This window comes from Haliotis rufescens, unplaced genomic scaffold (assembly GCF_023055435.1).
Source record: "Haliotis rufescens isolate VD_foot unplaced genomic scaffold, xgHalRufe1.0.p SCAF_2, whole genome shotgun sequence".
NCBI classification, from domain to species: Eukaryota; Metazoa; Mollusca; class Gastropoda; order Lepetellida; family Haliotidae; genus Haliotis; species Haliotis rufescens.
In genome coordinates this window covers 4,340,352-4,362,318 of record NW_025963890.1, presented here as the reverse complement: position 1 = coordinate 4,362,318, position 21,967 = coordinate 4,340,352, and the positions used below count along the sequence as shown (strand labels likewise).

Sequence of the window (21,967 nt, the reverse complement as noted above, 5' to 3'; positions counted from 1 at the left end):
TGACCAGTGCTGGATATATCGGTTTCTTAAAGCTCCTTCGTGGGGATAACAGACATTAGTAGATCCTGTAAACGCCTGTTGTGTGCATCGCGTCTTAATCAGGACTGTAGATTGTCCATACACATATGTAGCCATCACACATTCGTAGCAATAATCAAGTAGACCGTCCGTATTACACAGTGGTAGCGACAAACAACCAGGCTGTCCATCCTACACAGTCATAGCAATAATCAAGTAGATTGTCCATCCTACACAGTCGTAGTTACCATCAAATAGACTGTCCGTATTATACAGTCGTGGTAACAATCAAGCAGATTGTCCATCCTACACAGTCGCAGCTACAATCAAGTAGACTGTCCATCCCACACAGGCGTAGCTATAATTAAGTAGACTGTCCATCCTACACAGTCTTAGCTATAATCAAGTAGATTGTCCATCCTACACAGTCGTAGCTACAATTAAGCAGATTGTCCAGCCTACACAGTCTTAGCTATAATCAAGTAGACTGTCCATCCTACACAGTCTTAGCTATAATCAAGTAGACTGTCCATCCTACACAGTCTTAGCTATAATCAAGTAGACTGTCCATCCTACAAAGTCGTAGCTATAATCAAGTAGACTGTCCATCCCACACAGGCGTAGCTATAATTAAGTAGACTGTCCATCCTACACAGTCTTAGCTATAATCAAGTAGACTGTCCATCCTACACAGTCTTAGCTATAATCAAGTAGACTGTCCATCCTACAAAGTCGTAGCTATAATCAAGTAGACTGTCCATCCCACACAGGCGTAGCTATAATCAAGTAGACTGTCCAGCCTACACAGTCTTAGCTATAATCAAGTAGACTGTCCATCCCACAGATTCGTAGCTACACTCAAGTAGATTGTCCATCCCACACAGTCGTAGCTATAATCAAGTAGATTGTCCATCGTACACAGGCGTAGCCCACAATCCCGCAGATTGTCCATCCTACACAGTCGTAGTTACCATCAAGCAGATTGTCCATATTACACAGGCGTAGCTATGACCATGTTAATTGTCCCCCCCCCCCCCCCCCCCCCCCCCCCCCCACAGGCGTTGTGGTCTTGTGCTGCCCCATGTTACGGAGACATAGCATATTCCAGCACGCTCGTTCTCGTTGAGACACATCACCTCTCAAATACTGGTGGTCACAAGATCCCTGCAGACACGGTCACAGGGCAATGGAACATGTGCACATTAGCCACATTGTAGCAGATACCACAACTCAGGGAAACCCATGATCCGACAAGAGCCTACACCACATTCCATCAGATGCTCAACCTGTGATAGATGGAGGATCGATACATACTATTGCCGCTATCGCAAAATAGGCAGCATGTAACAGCAAAAACAAATAAAAACACAATCTCATTGCATGTAAGTTGAACAAAATGCATTAGTCATTAGTCAGAGTTATCAGTCATGTTCGAACTAGGGAGCCGGTCATGTAAACAACAATACAACACCCGTTGCATGCAATAGTGTGCTAAAGTGTGTACCTCACGCTTCTCTTTTCAGTTGTTAAAGTTATCAATCCTGTTTTTCAGTTCCCCATGACTATTGTTCTTATGGCTGGCAGTTTGCTTTGTTTCCTTCAGAGCCGGTACAATTAGCCATCAAACGTTGAATAATAGCTTGGCCCTGTAATTAGCAATAATACAAACTTGATGTATTGCCATTAAAGTGGCCGATTACAGATCATATCCGTACACCATATCCCTTGCGCTACTGAGAAAACCCATTACCAAAATCATCTGCAACATTTGTTGCTGATCATGAAGTAATTTAAGAAAGCACAATAGTAATACCCGTAGAGCAACAAGGAACTATATCACACAGACAGTATGATTGACCAGGTGTCATCCTTTATCAACCGCCCGACGGAATATTTGTCTCAGTTTCTAATTTCAATACATGTGACGCAACACCACCTAGATAATGGCTGTGATAAGTGTTTACATTAGTAAAGTTTCAATAATAATGTGGCACGCTGATTCCGTCAGTTTGTTCTGTATTGACTACCATCGCCTTCACTCTCCAAACATGCAAACTCACCAACCACGTCTCTTTTCCCAATCAATGTCCACTTTCCTGTTTACTTACTGAGTGCATGTCAGAAGAATGCTGTTGACACAAACTCATATCACGCTTTCTTTGCCTATAAAAAACTTATAACTGGGATTTCATCACAATCTGCTAACTGAACAACCATCGACTGTATGATGTGACGTCATCTGCAGTCGCACACCGACCTCTCCGACATCACACCACAGTCCGACATTAAGTGATCTCAACGTGTTTCAAAGTGGATAACTCGCCGACTCAAACAGGCAATAGAGTATTGGAGATAGTCTTTGCTTTAACGCGCGCCGTGAAGCATGACAGGTCCTATGCAATCTGTGTATGATGGATCCCGATGGAGTAGAATGACAAAGGAGTCAAATTCTGCCAGAAGATGGCGTGCTAGATCGAAGACAGAGGATAGATAAAGATCATGTACCTTTGTATGTGGGTAAATGGCCTTGAATACAATAAACAGAATTGAATAGATATAACATGATGGTACTAAGTATGTTCAATAGTAACCTATAATTTGTGATGTATATATACAGAATCATTGAGCCCTATACTAGATGTGGAGCGCTGGGTAGCCTAGTGGTTAAAGCGTTCGTTCGTCACGACCGATGACCGAGTTCAATGCCCGATATGGGTACAATGTGTGAAGCCCATTTCTAGTGTCCCCCGCCGTGATATTGCTGGAATATTGCTAAAAGCCGCTCAAAATCATACTCACTCACTCACTCATTACACTTAATGTCTGGGACGTGCAAAATACCATTGCTTCACATACAGTACACTGTTAACATATATAAGTCAAGGGTACCAAGTATTGTTTATTGAGAAGCAATAGTAAGTTGTAAATCGGTCCCTAATTTGTTTATGGACAATACGTGTTCAGTATATAGAACGCATATACCCATGGTTCAATGCCCGATCTATCGACCATAGGTTAATGTGCTCTAGACGAGGTAACATTATATACCAATGGTTCAATGCCCGATCTATCGACCAAAGGTTAATGTGCTCTAGACGAGGTAACATTATAAAACAATGGTTCAATGCCCGATCTATCGACCATAGGTTAATGTGCTCTAGACGTGGTAACATTATAAAACAATGGTTCAATGCCCGATCTATCGACCATAGGTTAGTGTGCTCTAGACGTGGTAACATTATATAACAATGGTTCAATGCCCGATTTATCGACCATAGGTTATTGTGCTCTAGACGTGGTAACATTATATAACAATGGTTCAATGCCCGATCTATCGACCAGTGGTTAGTGTGCTCTAGACGTGGTAACACTATATAACAATGATTCAATGCCCGATCTATCGACCATTCGTTATTATGCTCTAGACGTGGTAACACTATATAACAATGATTCAATGCCCGATCTATCGACCAGTGGTTAGTGTGCTCTAGACGTGGTAACATTATATAACAATGATTCAATGCCCGATCTATCGACCATAAGTTATTGTGCTCTAGACGTGGTAACAATATATGACAATGATTTAACGCCCGATCTATCGACCATAAGTTATTGTGCTCTAGACGTGGTAACACTATATAACAATAGTTCAATGCCCGATCTATCGACCATAAGTTATTGTGCTCTAGACGTGGTAACACTATATAACAATAGTTCAATGCCCGATCTATCGACCATAGGTTATTGTGCTCTAGACGTGGTAACATTATATAACAATGGTTCAATGCCCGATCTATCGACCAGTGGTTAGTGTGCCCTAGACGTGGTAACACTATATAACAATGATTAAATGCCCGATCTATCGACCATAAGTTATAGTGCTCTAGACGTGGTAACACTATATAACAATAGTTCAATGCCCGATCTATCGACCATAAGTTATTGTGCTCTAGACGTGGTAACAATATATGACAATGATTCAATGCCCGATCTATCGACCATAGGTTATTGTGCTCTAGACGTGGTAACATTATATAACAATGGTTCAATGCCCGATCTATCGACCAGTGGTTAGTGTGCCCTAGACGTGGTAACACTATATAACAATGATTCAATGCCCGATCTATCGACCATAACTTATAGTGCTCTAGGCGTGGTAACAATATATGACAATGATTCAATGCCCGATCTATCGACCATAAGTTATTGTGCTCTAGACGTGGTAACAATATATGACAATGATTCAATGCCCGATCTATCGACCATAAGTTATTGTGCTCTAGACGTGGTAACAATATATGACAATGATTCAATGCCCGATCTATCGACCATAAGTTATTGTGCTCTAGACGTGGTAACACTATATAACAATGGTTCAATTACCGATCTATCGACTATAAGTTATTGTGCTCTAGACGTGGTAACAATATATGACAATGATTCAATGCCCGATCTATCGACCATAGGTTCGTGTGCTCTAGACGTAACACTAAATAACAATGATTCAATGCCCGATCTATCGACCATTCGTTAGTGTGCTTCAGACGTGGTAACATTATATAACAATGATTCAATGCCCGATCTATCGACCATTCGTTAGTGTGCTCTAGACGTGGTAACACATTATAGCAATGGTTCAATGTTCACTAAACAAATGCAAACTAGGTTATGAAGCTCGATTTCCCCACTGTACTTCAAAGTAAAAAGAAATTAAGATATGATCCGCCAAAAGTTCATATATAAATAACAATAACTTATAGTATCTTTGTACATTAATTCCCTTACATATATACATATCTACATACATACGATTACTCTCTGATGGAGGGACATGAAGTTACAAACAGTAAAGAGGTTGTTGTCCAAGTGTCATGTCTTCGTGACGTAAAGGTTAACGCAATTGCCAAACTCCTGAAGTTTCTTTTATTACAATCCTTGAAAATTATATTATTTATCCTGAAGCGACAGCTGTGAAAGCGTTAACTTGTCACTCCCTGCCATGACGAACGTGCATACACGGACCTATCTGACTCATATGATGAATAACAATTGGTAAACTGCTAAACTGGCTGCCATAGAGTTGACAAATGGAAACACGCATGTCTGGATCTCCCTGCACAGACGTGTCTCACACATGTATAATCCTGTATCTACCTCTGGCGTGTACACAGGGTTGACAGGTGGAAACAAGCATGTCTGGATCTCCCTGCACAGACGTGTCTCACACATTTATAATCCTGTATCTACCTCTGGCGTGTACACAGGGTTGACAGGTGGAAACAAGCATGTCTGGATCTCCCTGCACAGACGTGTCTCACACATGTATAATCCTGTATCTACCTATGGTGTGTCCACAGGGTTGACAGGTGGAAACATGCATGTCTGGATCTCCCTGCACAGACGTGACTCACATGTATAATCCTGTTTCTACCTCTGGTGTGTCCACAGGGTTGACAGGTGGAAACATGCATGTCTGGATCTCCCTGCACAGACGTGACTCACATGTATAATCCTGTTTCTACCTCTGGTGTGTACACAGAGTTGACAGGTTGAAACATGCATGTCTGGATCTCCAAGCACAGACGTGCCTCACACATGTATAATCCTGTATCTACCTCTGGTGTGTACACAGAGTTGACAGGTGGAAACATGCATGTCTGGATCTCCCTGCACAGACGTGCCTCACACATGTATAATCCTGTATCTACCTCTGGTGTGTACACAGAGTTGACAGGTGGAAACATGCATGTCTGGATCTCCAAGCAAAGACGTGTCACACACATGTATAATCCTGTATCTACCTCTGGTGTGTACACAGAGTTGACAGGTGGAAACATGCATGTCTGGATCTCCCTGCACAGACGTGTCTCACACATGTATAATCCTGTATCTACCTCTGGTGTGTTCACAGAGTTGACAGGTGGAAACAAGCATGCCTGGATCTCCCTGCACAGACGTGTCTCACACATGTTTAATCCTGTATCTACCTCTGGTGTGTACACAGAGTTGACAGGTGGAAACATGCATGTCTGGATCTCCCTGCACAGACGTGTCACACACATGTTTAATCCTGTATCTACCTCTGGTGTGTACACAGGGTTGACGGGTGGAAACATGCATGTCTGGATCTCCCTGCACAGACGTGTCACACACACGTATAATCCTGTATCTACCTCTGGTGTGTCCACAGAGTTGACAGGTGGAAACAAGCATGCCTGGATCTCCCTGCACAGACGTGTCACACACATGTATAATCCTGTATCTACCTCTGGTGTGTACACAGAGTTGACAGGTGGAAACAAGCATGCCTCGATCTCCCTGCACAGACGTGCCTATAATCCTGTATCTACCTCTGGTACATACACTCATACGCTTGCTTTATGAAATGTTCGGCTGACAATGAAACTCAAGAGAATATAGTTCAGTGGCGTTTTTAGAAGTTGTAGCATCAATGAAGACAGCGTTGATTATAGATTTCAACTTCTTCATTCGTTCATTGCGACGTTTCTCTGGTATCTTTATCAAGCAGGTTCAGTAGCACCACTAGACACTGGCATCTGAAGCGAAACGTCGCAATGAACGAATAGAGGAGTTGAAATCTATAATCAACTCTGTCTTCCTCTCCAGCGAAGGAAACTCGATGTGTTTTGGTCATATGAAATGATGTTTTCGATTCGGGAATCGCGTGAAAAAAATACATTGCGATTCAGATATTGATTCAATAAAAAAATACTGAATATATTTATTCTTGTCATAAAGTTTTTGTGAGTATAAATTCTTGATTCTTGAATAGAGACTGGTGGGTGCAGTGTTTTCGTGTCACACCTGTGAGTGAGTGAGTGAGTGAGTATGGTTTTACGCCGCTTTTAGCAATATTCCAGCAATATCACGGCGGGGGACACCAGAAATGGGCTTCACACATTGTACCCATGTCGGGAATCGAACCCGGGTCTTCGGCGTGACGAGCGAACGCTTTAACCACTAGGCTACCAGACCGCCCCGTAACACCTGTGACGGGTTCGATTCCCCAAATAGACTCACTCTATGAAGCTACGTGTTTATGTCTCCGCCGTCATTGGACTGGAATAATGCGGAAGGTGGAATAAAACAATAACAAAAAACGCCACATATTTATTGATTTATGATAAACTTTCATTCCTTAAACCAATAGGACGCTAAGAACAAATGTCGTCTTTAACTGTATTAAAAATTAACAAATCTATACAAAGTCTCAATCCCATGGATGTTTACGTATGGGTTGTCGGTCAAGTGTGGCTGTTGTTTTGGTATTTAAAGCAGAGGATTCAAGTTTGAATGATAATGCTTGATGAACCATAGACACAAGTGATGTAGACTTTACGTCACAGCATGGTAAGTATAGATCGCCTGAACATTACAGTACACATTCTATCAAGAAGGTATGCCATACATCAGAATGAAAATATTGAAAAGAAGTGGTTCGAACCGCAAGTGGGGACCACACGATTTAAACAAAAGAGCATTATTTTCATTTTTGTCTGGGTAACTTTTAAAGTGTCCATGGGTTATCTATGTTCTCCCATTCCAAGCAGCTAACCAGTCAAATTAACACCATGAGAAGGTCCGTATGGGATCAACAAGCAGGGTAAAATAGGAGTTAAAGCAGAAATATCTTCAATGAGGCGTTGGGGGTGGGAAAAGCGGGTTCTCATCTGTAATCAATCTTTCAGCTCAATTACGCCAGTCAGCGTTAGTAGAATCAAACAGGTGTAATTATCGTACAGACGACACGGTGTATACCATCGGGGTTAAAGGTCACATCCATACAGACAACCGACTTTCTAGAGTTGATCGGGTACTGAGCAGGTACCAAGCATTTTAAGCACCAAGGAGGCTGGTGACTGTAGTTATTTGAAACTTAAGAAACTTAAGAAAGATGAAGGCACGGGGAATACCATGGAGCTGAGATAGCTGATGTAAATTATTATTAATGGATAAAACAGCAATGAAGGAGGGGTAAAGGTGGCTTATAGAGCAAACAATGTCCGACTACAGCACCACAAATTAATCTTAAGTAATCACAAGCACAGGGACACGCACACGCACATGTATACGCACATGTATACGCGCGTGTATACGCGCATGTATACACACATGTACACGCGCATGTACACGCGCATGTATACGCACATGTATACGCACATCTATACGCACATCTATACGCGCATGTATACACACATGTACACGCGCATGTACACGCACATGTATACGCACACGCACATGTATACGCAAATGTATACGCAAATGTACGCCAACGCAGTACCACTGATCCATCTTATGTTATCTTCAACATTCCACACGCACACACGCACACACGCAAACACGTACTGACAAAACGGTGCACAGTCACTAATCTAATATCTATTCAATATGACTGACTGCATACACGTGTACCAGCACACCTACATATACACTCTTACGAATGCACACGCACGCACGCACGCACGCACGCACACACACACGCGCGCGCGCGCACACCACACCACACCACACACACACACACACACACACACAACCAGTCTTGTACTCCACATTCAGTACTCTTGGGTCGCAGTCAAAATTAGTCGACGAGGCAGACTACTTTTAAAGCTGTCACATTATTGATTCACGCTTCCCGTCAGTGTCTGATATTCTACCATACGTCACGCGGTAATCCATAATCTGGCCGGGTATAACAGACCAAGGATATGGCCATGTCACATATAGGTGGCGCTAGCAATGCATGAGACATCCCTGCTTTTTTCAAGATTTAAGATCTCATATTAAAGCTGTCGCAGCACCTATGGCAAAAAAAAATATTGGTGGTAGCGAGGAAAAGGCAGTGCTACAGTGATAATCTCAGTTGTCGGGGGTTATGGTACGCACCGTGCTTATAACAGCCGGTCGCGAGTGGACGTTAGGAAATTTGATGCGGTGTCGTCAGTGGGGGCAGTGCGGAGATCTATAACAGTTTAGAAGATCGGTCGTTAAGCTGTCTAGGGTTGAGTCTCGGGTTTGCACAGAGGTGCAATGTGTTAAAATTGTGCTGAATTAGCGTTAGCATTTTATAAGCTCGCATCTGCATCATCAGTGGATTCAAGAGTGTGGGAAGTGCAGTGGGGTGGTCTTGTGGTTAAAGCGTCCACTCGTCACGCGGACACACCACAAGGGTATAATGTGTGAAGCCCGTTTCTGGTGTTGCCCGCCGCGATGTTGCTGGGATATTGCCACAGTAACAAAACGCAGTGCTTCATAGGCAACAACAAAAATATTCAGTCTCTAACTTTCGGGTAACAATGGCATCGATGTACCGTCAAGGAGTATTTCCGATGGAAACACATGACTTTATTCCTACAGCGTCACTGTAATGTACATGAATAAGAAATCGGGAGCCAACACGGAGCCAACACGGAGCCAACGCGGAGCCAACACAGAGCCAACACAGAGCCAACACGGAGCCAACACAGAGCCAACACGGAGCCAACACGGAGCCAACACAGAGCCAACACGGAGCCAACACAGAGCCAACACGGAGCCATGAACATGCAAGACGGAAACCTTCGTTACAGAACCCATACAAGCTTGACCCTAATTCGTACGTGGCCTCTATCAAGGATGAGAAAAAATGCTCTTTTCCGTAATTTGATTTGATTGAAAGCAATTTCATGGCCAGATCTTGTTGACCTGTTCGACATTTCGGAAAAGATGAAACCTGCAACTTGTGATTATAGCCATTAACGGCTTCAGGGACAAGACCTTCAATCTGAGGAGAAAGGCTGCTAGGTTGGAACACGGCGGTACATCAAACGCTTGATTGGGACATCCGCGGAGAATAATAGACCAGCGTCAAATGACGTCACATTCCCCTATAGTACTGTTAACCGTTTTCGTGACGGGGATTGAGCAAAAATTGTAATTAGGTAGGCTAACAGATGCTTTGCGGTTGTTGGTTGTTTTGGATAGGAACGCAATAAGGCCCTTACAATGGAACGAAACTAAACAAATCTGGGTTAAAAATTATATTTTCTTTAATAATTAAAAGCGAAAAACTGTTAATAATGAGCTGGTATGACGTAGGTCATGAGATCACATGGCTCCTCTTTACCATTTTATTCAATCAAGGATTAAAACTCCCCTTTAACATTTAACGTTGCATTGACCTGTGGTGGCTCTTTTAATCGTTATTTGAACATAATCTACTTTCCGATACCTTTTTGCCTGATTGTATTTAGTAAAGGCATTAGCGAGAGAATAATCATCAGCTACTCTTTTTATTCCACTGTAACGCTTATGTGTACTTGGGTAATACCTCAAAACTGAGGTTTTGGATAAAAGTCCTCGTTTCATAATCTACCTTGATTGGATTTTGTTGGAAAATTCACGTTCTACAAACTAGATCGATTATGGCCTTTCGGCTGGCACTATTTACTAAGGAATGACAGGAAAGGACATTATTAGAAACAGGACGGCAAGTATCGCCGTGGAGGGACAATGGCACATAACAAGCATGGCGTCCGAGTTCGATTCTCCAAATGGTAAATGGGTGCATTGGTATTTCGCATGTTCTCAATCGTCTCACATATCTAGCATTGTTAACTATAATTTAACAATACGAATACAGTTATCGCCCTTACCAAATGACATTTGCTGTCATATGGGTACCCGGTAGAAATAGGAATGTATGGATACTTCTGATGCTGGCATACTGCACTGTGTGAATATACAAAAAGAGTACGGATAGATAGCATATTGATGTTTTGACACGTATTGTGACACGCTAGAAATATAATTAATATCACATGGTCAAGATGAACAAATAAAATATAAATGCGACTGGTTGCACTGTCCACTGTCTAGAACGCCGCAGTTTGATGTGCAGGGTTGTGTCCCTTAGTCGTGCCATGAACCTATGATTGTAGGTTCGAGTGCCAGATTCACCCTGTGTATGTTTGTCAGCACCATTCCTTGTTCGTGGATTTCACCAAAGTGGCAAACATTTAAGGCTTTCATTACTTGAGACTTACCTCCCACATCAGGCTGACACGTCATCATATAACTGAAACATTGCTCAAAGCTGGATTCAACACAACTCACTCCCAGCTCCCAGGTGAGGGTACTCTCAGTATGCACCTTGAGCAAAGTAACGTTTGTACTACTTAAAAAAGCAATAGCAGCAAACGGAGTCATTGTGGTAGAAGAAGTCGTTTTCGGTATAGGGCGGTAATAATAGTATGTGTTATAGTAGTGGACCTGCTAGAAAAACTAATGGTCGTCTTGGTGGTCATAGTGGTGGAAATGGTAGCTACCTTCGAACTAAGGTGGTTATGGTGGTATTGTAGAGTTAGTGTTGTGATGCTAATGGTAGCTACACAGGTGGTAGTGTAGTGTTGATGGAAGTTACACAGGTGGTAGTGTAGTGTTGATGGAAGTTACACAGGTGGTAGTGTAGTGATGATGGTAGTTACACAGGTGGTAGTGTAGTGATGATGGTAGTTACACAGGTGGAAATGTAGTGTTGATGGTAGTTACACAGGTGGTAGTGTAGTGTTGATGGTAGTTACACAGGTGGGAGTGTAGTGATGATGGTAGTTACACAGGTGGGAGTGTAGTGATGATGGTAACTACACAGGTGGTAATGTAGTGTTGATGGTAGTTACACAGGTGGTAGTGTAGTGTTGATGGAAGTTACACAGGTGGTAGTGTAGTGTTGATGGAAGTTACACAGGTGGAAGTGTAGTGTTGATGGTAGTTACACAGGTGGTAGTGTAGTGTTGATGGAAGTTACACAGGTGGTAGTGTAGTGTTGATGTTGGTTACACAGGTGGTAGTGTAGTGTTGATGGTAGTTACACAGGTGGTAGTGTAGTGTTGATGGTAGTTACACAGGTGGTAGTGTAGTGTTGATGTTGGTTACACAGGTGGTAGTGTAGTGTTGATGGTAGTTACACAGGTGGTAGTGTAGTGTTGATGGTAGTTACACAGGTGGTAGTGTAGTGTTGATGGTAGTTACACAGGTGGTAGTGTAGTGTTGATGGTAGTTACACAGGTGGTAATGTAGTGTTGATGGTAGTTACACAGGTGGTAGTGTAGTGTTGATGGTAGTTACACAGGTGGTAGTGTAGTGTTGATGGTAGTTACACAGGTGGTAATGTAGTGTTGATGGTAGTTACACAGGTGGTAGTGTAGTGTTGATGGAAGTTACACAGGTGGAAGTGTAGTGTTGATGGTAGTTACACAGGTGGTAGTGTAGTGTTGATTGTAGTAACACAGGTGGGAGTGTAGTGTTAATGGAAGTTACAGAGGTGGTAGTGTATTGTTGATGGTAGTTACACAGGTGGTAATGTAGTGTTGATGTTGGTTCAACAGTAGTGTAGTGCTAATGGTAGCTTCACGATTAGCTAATGGCGAATGATGGGTATGACAATCGGAAGAGCAGGCCCATAAATGGTGGAGTGATCATATCCACATCAGAACTTAAAGGGTAGGCATATCTTGTGTGCTGATTTCATGGTAGGTGTATGACGTTTATCATTTATTGAAGGAAATACGTTCATGTCAGGAAGCGGAAAGCCATGTGGAGAATAAGGTGCTTAACTCTGGATATCTGATTATCCATACGCCGGTAACTGTTATACGGACCGACTATTAAATATTACTTTCTGGAACAAATTGTCCGTACGACAATCTGGTCATATGAAGAGGTATGCCTATCTCTCTTAACCTATTGCAACTTAGATCATCTTGTCTTTTGACTTATTTATATGGAGTCACTGCTCACATTTTAGTTTTAGTTTTTATATTAAAAATATATATTTACAAGATAAATGCATTTAATCTTAACATGTATTGGCATTGATTAGGTAGCCATTATGGGTTTGTGAGAAATAGTACTTTTGTACCCCTAGCATAATTTAGTTGTTCGACAGTTAATGATTTTAACACGGCGATTATTCAAAATATATCGTCATCGTCCACATATGGAAATACATTGACAATTATCCTAGGCACGTCTACATTATACAACCGTCGCGTTATAAATGACCATTCGAGTCAGCATATTAACATTAGACAATTTTCAAATGTCAGTGTGTAATAGGTCCGTTGTCACCATCAGTAATAGTCCAAGACAACGGAACAAAGTGTGAACACCCTGACCGAGGTTAGGAATGCGTGTTCAACAATACGACCACTGACGAGCACTCCCACTGCGAAGACCTCATCCCCACAAAGCCCTGCCCCTCCCTTCTCCCTTCCCCTAAGAAATCAATGTTGGCAGCAGACTTGGGCGATCAACTACCCAGAGTAACAGTTCCATGGGTTCCTCTGTAGCCTGGCGCATCGTAACAGAGCCGAACAGCCCATATCAACACTGCGCCCAATTCAGCTGTGAACGGAGAATCATCGATTTGCAAGCGGACATCGTTGGTCAACTCCGATGTGCGCTTCAGTAAAGGTATGCTGACCATACAGCAGTACTTGATCGATGTCAGATATAAATACGAAACACTAAAGGCAGGTCTTACCTTAGATTGATACAGCGAGACTGGACAAGTGGCAGTCGCACCATTGAAGATTTGTACGGAGCAGACGACTATACCATGTTGCACTGCGGCACGCGGCTTCCGCCTATACCATCAAAGATTTCCAAGCAGAGAAATATCGATTGAATGTTGCCATGGTCACCTGCTTGATTCGGTAAGGTGTGTGGTTAATAGGGTTTATCTTATAGATACTCAGGAAATCTGAAGAAAAAGCGTGTTACAAGAGTCGACTTGGAGGAGGGTAATTATTACTCAATAATATCTAATTACAACCAGGCCATTCTTTGAGGAGACCGATTATATCTTGTATAAATCTTTAATGTCTTTGGATTCGATAGAAACGTGGAGTTAACTCATTGTGCCGTTGCAGAGAAAAAATAAAGTTGGTCAGCAAAGAACAAATTAGATGCAGGTATTTTTAGTATACTCCCCTGGGAGCTGAGAATGAAATTCGAGTGTGCGCTGATCCATTGATATTATAGCCTCATGAGAATACCGACATGCGTGGAATTTAAAACTATAGAAATGTTAGTGTAACTGTTGTTATTATTACTATTTGAACATTTGTACCGAATAATATACGTCTGAGCAGAGTAGCTAGTGGCGATGGGGTTGCTTTAGGGTGCGGGTTTAGAAACGTTCATCAAAATATCGGGCAAGTTTATACTGTATATTAAAATGTGCTCTCTGTGAAAGTTGATAGGACTCGTGTTTGCTTGTATAGCAGTTATACAACAATAGGAAAGCGGTTCCCTTTGGGCGACTTGACCAAAAGGAAAGCGGTTCACATATAGCGATGACCAACGATGCCATTCTACACGAAATTGACCAAAGGTTAAGAATATGTCTTCAGCAACCCATGCTTGCAGTAAGAGGCGACTATGCTTGTCATGAGGGACGACTAACGGGATCGGGTAGTCAGGCTCGCTGTCTTGGTTGATGCATGTCATCCTATCCCAGAAGGATACTCATGATGTTAATCACTTGATTGTCTGAACCAGACTCAACATTATTATCAGACCGCCGACGTATAGCTAGGATATTGCTGAGTGCGGCGTAAAACAACAAACAAACCTAAGGTTTTACTTCCTATACATCCAATGTGTATGTATATCAAACTGATGGCTGTTAATTCACGGCGCCAGGCGCCATGCTTTATTTGTTTTGGGTTTGAGAAAGTTCCGGGGGGGGGGGTATTATTTGGAAAGATGTAAAGAAACTTTTAAAAGAAACTTTATCTTTGCCTCACCGAAGACGTATTGTATAAACGTCTTTGGTCTCACATATGTACAATGATCTGCGTACATATGTAATACTAAAATAATTATGAAAACATTTTTTTAAAACGTTCCTAATTACACTAAAGATGTTTGTGTTATTCGGCACAATCATAAGAGGGGTGCGCGCTCTGCACTAGACTGGTTTACCTGCCCTCGAGCGCTTGCGCTCCTCGCCTGCTTGCAGCTAAGATGCGAAAGGCAAGGTACCTGAAATGTGTCATATTCTCATTCCTGATTCTGAAGGTACCACATCTGTAATCTTCTTGGTTACACAAGTGCACTTTATGACAGAAAAGGTACTTGCATCAATAGGTAGGTATGCTACAAAATTTCTTTGCGCCACGTTGATCCTCTGGATCAAAGTTATCTTGTTATATTTCGAATAGGGGCGGTTGGGTAGCCTAGTGGTTAAAGCGTTCGCTCGTCACGCCGAAGACCCGGGTTCGATTCCCGACATGGGTACAATGTGTGAAGCCCATTTCTGCTGTCCCCCGCCGTGATATTGCTGGAATATTGCTAAAAGCGGCGTAAAACCATACTCACTCACTCACTCTATTTCGAATAAGAAAAGCAACCCACACTGGTATTGTATGACTCCTCAATCATTAGTTGCGTGACTTGCACGGGATAAGCAAATCTAAAGTGTGCTTAGATTACTATCATTCCTGTGGTGACCGTGTTTTTCGAACTCTAGAGCACACGTTGTTTCTAAATCAGTAAGCAACCCGCGGCCTTCGACTTTTTAATGTTGGCATGTTCCTTCGTAATGACACCATACTGAATCAAGGAAGCGGTTCAATGAAGGTCCCTTGTTGTGCGATGCAACGTTGTCAGCTGGAAACCTTTTACTGCGCATGCAAAGTAGTATTTACCCACAGCCTCCTTCAGCAGTCGGAGTAGCACCGTGTAACGATCTAAAAGACAAAATGAGCTAGCATCATTGACAAGTGCTAGGACAACACATCCAGACATGTGTACCATTGAAAAGATCAATTGCGGCATACTTCGGCTATATTTTTTTTTAGTATTGGGCGTCCTTTTTTCTCTGCGTTATATTCGGCACGTTTCATATTCAGAAAAGTGTTGCTCTGTAAAAAATGTCAGAACGAGTATGTTTAACACTGACCGTCTATTTCTCCATTATTCAAAGAGCAATTATTTCATCCGATTGGCATCAAATATGAGCAGCATATGCAAGGTTAGCTTCCTAAATGAATGGATTTGGTTCGGGTGCAGTACCGGGGCGGCACCTGGTGTCATCACTTATTTTCATATTATGTTCACCACTAGAGGACAGAGGGAAACCAGCCATCTTGACATAGTGAGGTGGTTTCACTCTGGTTTGGAAATCAACGTATATTCCCATCCTTAGTACAGCGTGTAGTTTATTTGTTTGTTTGTGGTCTAGTGGTAGAGCGTCCGCCCGGAGAGCGGAAGGTCCGGGGTTCGATCCCCGGCCGCGTCATACCAAAATACGTTAAAAGATGGTACTTGTTGTTACCCTGTCTGGCGCTCGGCATTAAAGGACTAAAACAAGGACTGGTCGGTTCGGAGTCAGTATACTGTGTCTCTGAGGTATTCATGTTAAACTGCGGCATGGTATCTCAGTGAGCTAGCACTATAAATCAGCATCAGTCCGGACTGGTACAAGCAGCCACACACATACACACACGTGCATGCACGTCGCTATAAAAAAATAATCATGAACGCGACGTTAAACCCAATTTCACCTCACCTCACCTGTTGTTCTGACAGACCAAAATCACGATCGAGCGTCAGGGATTCGAACCCAACGTGACGTTTAGCGGATCCGGTAAGGAAGTAAACTTTCGAAAAGAATTTAACCAAATTTGTTTTACAGTACAAATCACATACAAACATGTTGGTACCAAAGCATTAGTGGCGCTTCATGAGCACAGCTTAATCAGAGGCAATGTCCTCTAGTCTGCTGCTGCTTAAAGTGGAGCTGACGGGGGAACTGGGTCATCTGCGGATGCGGCATCTGAATCATTGATGGAACACACCTTTGAAACTTCATCATTCATGTAATCATAAGAGGGTGTCGAATTTTGCAAGTGTCGAATTTCGCAATTGGCACTATTCGAGTATCGACTGCAGGCTACAAGAAGCTGTAACGAGCTCTCTCATGCATGAGTTCATCTGGTAACACAACTAGGTTAAGGAAATCACTGCCGATTCCTCCCGACGTCCTTTACCCATTTCGTATGGCTGACTCGGTAAATCATTCGCTTTACTCAACCCTCAAGCTTCATTTGTAATTACGGAATGGACACAATTTTCCCATATGAAAAATCGAAACGCGAACCTTTGGCCTGACGGACTAGTGCACTAAACCCGTGAACCTATGGTTTGTTCAAATAGGTGGAGCGAGAGCCGCAGAATTTCGTTTATATAATATGTGTGTGTGGGAGCGTGTGATGATACGGTTGAAGGTGTCAATGTTTTAATTAGTGAGTGCCCGTGGTTTTACGCTGCTTTTAACAATATTCAATCTATATAACCGGGAAGGACATCAGAAATAGGCTTCAGACATTGTACCATGAGGGGAATCAAACCCGGGCCTTCGGCGTGATGAGCGAACGCTTTAACCACTAGGCTACCCGACCGCCCGGTAAGACGGAGTTCAGTTTCGAATGTAATCAATACAGCTCGTGACACGACCGATCAAATTCACCAGAATGGCCATTTCTTTCGTTTATTCCACTGAATTTGACCAATTGCAACCAGCTTAGTCATTTAATACACATAAACTCTCCGTCATTCCAAAGTATACGAGTAAAAAATAAATCAGTTTTTGTCATAGTTTTGTTCAACAATTCGGTCATGAAATAAAGACGGATCATTAGTTTACTCGTTGTTTTGACTTCGCCATTCATAGTTTCTGTCAGTATTAGTTCATGCTGGACTGTAATCTTTTCAAAGAGAGGTATAATTGATAAATTATATGTAGAATCTACATCGGTGTAAATATTCCCACCGCGGTGAAAACTATTTCCTCCGCGGTGGAAATAGTTTTCTGTGTATTCATTTTAGTTTTTGACATTTTCGTTTTGTATTTTTGACATTTCCATTTTAGTTTTTGACATTTTCACTTCACATTTCAGCGACTCAAAAGCTACTTAAAAGTACATTTTCTATGTTTTCGGATGTTTTTATACATGATTTATCACATATTGTATGGCAGATTGTGTTAATTTGCAAAAGGTTAAGATAAAAGTAAGTTAAACATCAAAATATTGAAAAACAGACTCCATGTCCCTTATGGGCCACCGTAAGAATCTACATCACAAGTGAATAACTCGAACGTACGATAAAACAATAGTTCGAGATAGCTATAGTCGTGATAATGGGGTCCGTGAACACTGTTTAAATCTGACTGGTTTATAAACCTTGTTGAATCGGATTGGATCCCCGAAATCTTGCGGCCTTTGTGAGTGAGTGAGTTTGGTTTGGTCATTTTGAACAGTATTCCAGTTAACCTAGCTCTACATTGAAAACACAGTATGTTTATCTCCATTCTACCATGACTAAATAAAACGCGAACTCTTTGTGTTAGCAAATATACTGAGTGAAGCGGCATGGGTTGAGTTCAGTGTTTTGAGTGGGTTATCGATCTGAATTACGGAATCACCGAACAAAATATGGTTTGTTTAAACCGTTATACTTCACTCGAACATATGACAGGCATTGAAAGCATATAAGCACGGCAACCTGGTTAGCTTACATGAGGTGGGCATCCCTAAAGAAAACAAAGCAAGCTTTGCAAGTCTCTCGCTCTACATCGCGCGTCACCTCTGTGACGTCATATCGCTCATTGTGACGCAAAAAATATGACGTCACAGTCGTATATCGAAAAGCGCCAAAATTCCAAGCTCTCTGGTGTCTCCAAAACGTAAATACATTCCCTTTGTTGATTTCTGTCGTGTTTTTCTGCACGAAATGTATTGCCACACATCCTTTGAATATTGTAGTAACCGCATCTGTGTATTTTGTAACCTGTAATTGTAGATATAATTATTTAAATATGCCTACCGACAATGACTGAAAATAGTACTATTCTATGAATATTATATTAACATCCGCGGTGATGCGGCCGTCAAACCAGCTGTTTCAATCAGAGGGGGTTTATTGTGATTTAATAGCCTCTGATTGACCAATCAGAATCGAGTAAATTCATGGTTGAATTATTGATAACTTTTGAATTTTACAATGTCAATTATGACGTCGGTTCCAAATGAAATTTCCTGGAATCGAAAACTCAGTAACACCCGGTAACAGCTGTCTTCCAAATGAGTTGTAAGAATATCAGTCAGTTGCAGCGAATCATCAACAAAGAATTTCAGGAAGAATTGCAATTTTATTAAATTTGTCGTGTCTGTTGTTTCAAGTCATTTACATGTGTCTGATAGTTACCACGAGGGCCGTTATGTTTCCACAGACCCTTTTCCTGAGACGTCATTGGCTGATGCACAAGTTACATAACACATTTATCACAAACTGAGAGGAAGACTAAAGTCTTTGAACCATTCAGACCATAGGCCAACTGATTGATGATGATGATGATGGTTGATGATGATGGTTGATGATGATGATGATGATGATGATGGTAATGATGATGGTTGATGATGATTGATGGTGGTTGATGATGATGGTGGTTGATGATGATGATGATGATGGTGATGATGATGGTTGATGATGATTGATGGTGGTTGATGATGATGATGATGATGGTGATGATGATGGTTGATGATGATTGATGGTGGTTGATGATGATGGTGGTTGATGATGATGGTGGTTGATGATGATGATGATGATGGTAATGATGATGGTTGATGATGATGATGATGGTTGATGATGATGGTTGATGATGATGATGATGGTAATGATGATGGTTGATGATGATTGATGGTGGTTGATGATGATGGTGGTTGATGATGATGATGATGATGGTGGTTGATGATGGTTGATGATGATGATGATGGTTGATGATGATGGTTGATGATGGTGATGATGATGTGGTTGATGATGATGATGGTGATGATGATGATGGTTGATGATGATGATGATGGTTGATGATGATGATGGTTGATGATGATGGTGATGATGATGTGGTTGATGATGATGGTTGATGATGATGATGGTGATGATGTTGTTGATGATGATGATTGATGATGATCATGATGATGACGATGGTTAATGATGGTTGATGATGATGTGATGATGATGATGATGATGATGATTGATGATGAGGAGGAGGATTGATGAGGATGAGTATGATGATGAATGCAGGTGATAGCATAATGGCACACACATCATACATATCGCAAAGTCTATAATCCACGTGTCTATCAATATGACCCGTCTATTTTACTCTTTCTGAGAGATGATTTACCCGTTGGGATTCCTGGATAGAATATGTCCCCAGCAACCTATGCGTGTCGTAAGCGGCGTCTAAATGGATCCAGTGGTCAGTGGTTGATTGCATGTCAGTTGCGTGGATCGATGTTCATGATGTCAATCACTGGCGTGTCTGGTACAGACTCGATTACTGACAGAGCGCCGTCATATAGTTGGAATATTGCGGAGGACGGCGTTAAACAACAAACAGCATTCAAATATAATATAACATCACAAGGAAGCACTCGTAAAATATGGTAAGACGTGTTCACTGCACACGTTTACAAGAGTGAGTATGGTTTTACGCCGCTTTTAGCAATTGTCCAGCAATATCACGGCGGGGACAGCAGAAATGGGCTTTTGGGGGGGGGGGAATCGAACCCGGGCCTTCAGCATGATGAGCAAACGCTTAACCACTATGCTACCTCACCGCCCCGTTCATAAGAGAGGATTGCACCAGTGTTGTAGTGCGCGTGAAGGTAAGATGGTTCTGTGACATCTACACGATCAATTAGGCTTTAGAGACATTATGTCACGAAAACCACAAATTCGTGTAGCGTTCGATACGTCCCGTGGGTAGAAATTCACACGAGAATATCATAACGAGACCCATGATTTGGTTGTATGTTCCCAAGGGAGCTGAGATTACAAATTGAATGTACACTGATCAGATGACCGGGGCATTCCCCCAGTCAACATCGGACTCATTGAAAATGACGTCATGTCAATCGTTGTGGGATTCACTGATATGTCATGTATGGAACACCAGTCGGTCAAACTCTTTGTTGTCAGGATCCACAGTACGAAGTACGCTGATTAGTTATACGTAAGAAATCCTCGGGTTGTGAAACAACAGCTAATTTATAGAAAATGTCACAGACATCGATCATTCTTTTATGGAATATGGAGTCCCAACTTTTACTCTCCTGATGCTCCAGAATCCGGACACAGTCTCCTATGTCATCCGGGACGAACTTTACAGCAAAGGTCGTCATCATCAGTCAAGTCACTGAAGACAGAACTGTCACCCAGGCTGCGATCAGTGCGGGATAAACACCAGGTGTGCCTGGTACAGGAGCTTTCGTTCTGATGTTAGACATCTTAGAGGAACCCGTGAAGATTCGGGGTAGAAAAGGTCTCCAGCGACCCATGCTTGCCGTAAAAGGCGACTGTGCTTATCGTAAGAGGCTACTAACGGGTTGTCTGGCTCGCTGACTTGGTTGATGTATGTCCTCGTATCCCAATTGCGTAGATCGATGCTCATGACGTCAATCACTGGACTGTCTGGTCCAGATTATTTAGAGACTGCCATCATATTACTGGAATATTACTATAAATATAAGTGTGGCGTTAAACAAACAACAAACAAAGCATCTTTGGGGTAGATGTGACTTTTGTGTTTGACTTCCTAGACACCGTGTTGTCAGCCTGGTGAGAGAAACGTTATCTAGCATAGATCTACCAATAAGGCATTTACTCAAACAACAGCTTTTAAAACCTTTCGGTGTCAGCGGCTTTCATTGAGAGAACACTTTCGTTATCTTGAAAACCTCCATCTGCATCCGAGTCGTCTTTCCTTGAACAGCCGTGTCATGATCAAGAGGTAAGGTGAGGTTAAATGGGGTTTAACGTCACATCCAAGATTTTTGCACTTATAGCGACGTGCATGCACATGTGTGTGTGTGTGTGTGTG

General features: G+C 42.1%; 1 protein-coding gene across 1 annotated transcript in view; it reads right to left on the bottom strand.

Moving 5' to 3' along the window:
* LOC124112758 overlaps nucleotides 1-13,640 on the bottom strand; it is a 42,701-nt gene extending 29,061 nt beyond the window's left edge. The window contains exon 1 of the mRNA XM_046472887.2: nucleotides 13,559-13,640. The gene's annotated coding sequence lies outside the window, so the exon portion shown is untranslated. The remainder of the gene's footprint in view (nucleotides 1-13,558) is intronic.
* Nucleotides 13,641-21,967: the final 8,327 nt, after the last annotated feature.